This window comes from Prosopis cineraria, unplaced genomic scaffold, assembly GCF_029017545.1.
Source record: "Prosopis cineraria cultivar Desert tree isolate PC_DT_omini unplaced genomic scaffold, ASM2901754v1 PC893, whole genome shotgun sequence".
Taxonomy (NCBI): domain Eukaryota; kingdom Viridiplantae; phylum Streptophyta; class Magnoliopsida; order Fabales; family Fabaceae; genus Prosopis; species Prosopis cineraria.
The window spans coordinates 22,501-25,000 of record NW_026556218.1 but is presented as its reverse complement, the minus strand read 5'-3'; the positions used below and the strand labels follow the sequence as shown (position 1 = coordinate 25,000).

Genomic DNA, 2,500 nt, shown 5'->3' with positions numbered 1-2,500 from the left:
ATGTTCTCCGTTACTTGTGTGGATAAGGCCTATGTTATAAAGTATATAACTTCGATCATAGGGATCAATTTCCAGTCGCATAGCTTCATAATAATTCTGTAAAGCTTCCGCATAATTTCCTTCGGATTGAGCCGACATCCGTTACGGTCGTCATTCGGTTCAAAGAATCTCCGTTCCAGAACCGTACGTGAGATTTTCATCTCATACGGCTCCTCCTTTATGTGCATAATGATAAAAATACATAGAATAAAAAAAGATTGCAGTATTCTCATTATGAACTGAGCAGGGCTAGTGTTTTTACAATAAATCTCTAGCCAACCTTCCTGTAAAAGATCTTTTCTTAACATCAAGTATGTTGGTACTGGATAAAAAAAATGGTAACTCCAACAATTTCTTTGTCCTCAACGCCGCTTAATTTCCCGGAATTAGTCACTTCAACAGTCTTCGATGGTTATACGGGTATCCAAAATACGAACGAGATGGATGTTTGTTGTCCCAACCATTCTTCTTAGTTCCGATCCCGATAAGGAAGGGGGGGATATTTTTTTTTTAACAAAGTTTTCGTGTTGTTGATTCCTAAACGTAGTGCTTCTTCCCCCATGCCGCCCATTGGTACTAGTGGAATAGAGTTGACCTAACCCATAAGTATAGGTATAACCTTTCGCTTAATACTATAAATCAAAAATTCAAGCATATGAGGCTGCATTAATCGGGGATACACGACAGAAGGAATTAATTGTTTTATTTCCACAAACTTCACCTTCAGCAAGCGTAGGTTTTTTTCCATTTTTTTTCTTTCTATCCGAAGAATGTGTCTTTCTCCTAAGACTGAGAGCAAAAAAAAGGAAAAAGAATCAAATCGCACCATCTCTGTAATAGGTGAATGCCTCCTTTTCTCCTGAAGTTGTCGGAATTATTCGTAATAAGATATTGGCTACAATTGAGAAGGTCTTATCAATAAAATTTCCATTTATCCGAGATCTAGGCATAGGTAGCAATCCGTTCTAGAATTTAATTATCTCTCGTGAGAAAATAATCCCACAAACAAAGGAATTGTACAATCAAAGTACGAAATAACGTAAAAAGGACTCCAAAATTGTTTATGAAGGTTTTTTTTAGAAAAAGTTTTTCTATTTTTCTATTGAAATTTGATTGTATGTGGCTATCTAAAAAAATAGAATATGAATGACTCACTATTCACTCGGTTTCTGGGACATAATCATTATGTAGGAGAGATGGCCGAGTGGTTCAAGGCGTAGCATTGGAACTGCTATGTAGGCTTTTTGTTTACCGAGGGTTCGAATCCCTCTCTTTCCGCACCTTTACCTAATTCATCAATATTATTGACCGCAATGTTTCAAATAACAAAGGGTACTTTTATTCCAACTTTCTTTGATGTGGATTCTCTATTCCTAATTTCTGGAATACTGAAAATACTGGAAAGAGGGGGCAAGGAATGAAAATCTTCCTACCCGATCCATGTCTATGATAGATGAATGGAAGTGAAAATTCCCGGATCAAACACCTTACCCCTTTTTTTGTTTTTTGTTGGCCTGGCCCCCTTACTTAGACGCGAAGGGAGTCAAAATCTCTTGTTATTTTAGTTAGATTTAAGTCTGACGAGAATAATATTCTACAACCAGCAATTCATTTATTTTCAAACCAACCCATTTACTATCTATTATTTGATTGACTAATCCTTTATATTGGAATGGGTGAAGAGTCAAATGTTTTGGCAATTCCTCACGGGGGGATGAATCAAGATAATTTTGAATCAGAGTTCTAGACTTTTGTTCATCCCTCGCTGTAATAATATCTTGTGGTTTGCAGCGATAACTTGGTATATCTACTATATGACCATTAACTAAAACATGTCTATGGTTAACTAATTGACGAGCTTGAGGAATAGTCGAAGCCATACCCAATCGGAAAAGTATGTTATCCAAACGCATTTCGAGTAATTGTAGTAAAACTTGACCAGTTGACCCTTTCGCTTTTCTGGCGATACCAACGTATTTAAGCAATTGTCGTTCTGTAAGACCATAATGAAAACGCAATTTTTGTTTTTCTTCTAAACGAATACGATATTGAGATTTTTTACCCAAGCGCGCTTGGTTTCTAAGTTCGCTTCCGACTATAGGCCTTTTACTAGTTAGTCCTGGTAAAGCCCCCAGACGGCGTATTTTTTTGAAACGAGGTCCTCTGTAACGCGACATAAAGACTCCTTTTTTATTTGAAATTTCATAAACCTAAATTCAAACTAAACTAAATGAGAAATATGATAAATGAAGCGAAATCTACTAAAGTATTGTACTACAAAGAAAGTATTGTACTACAAAGAAGAATTAGATGAATTATATCAATATCCGAACCTTATTGTATATAAAAAAAAGGGGGGTTCTTTTCTTGATTTGTTCTACAGAAATCGAACTCCCCCAATTTAAATTCATAATTGGAAGTTCCTACGACAGAATAGATCGGTGACTCTTGAAAAAAGAAA

The 2,500-nt window shown here is 35.9% G+C and overlaps 1 non-coding gene across 1 annotated transcript; it reads left to right on the top strand.

The window, feature by feature from the left end:
- Positions 1–1,229: 1,229 nt before the first annotated feature.
- On the top strand, positions 1,230–1,317 carry TRNAS-GGA (transfer RNA serine (anticodon GGA)). Its single transcript has one exon. It is a non-coding gene; the product is annotated as a tRNA-Ser (tRNA).
- The last annotated feature ends 1,183 nt before the right edge of the window (positions 1,318–2,500 follow it).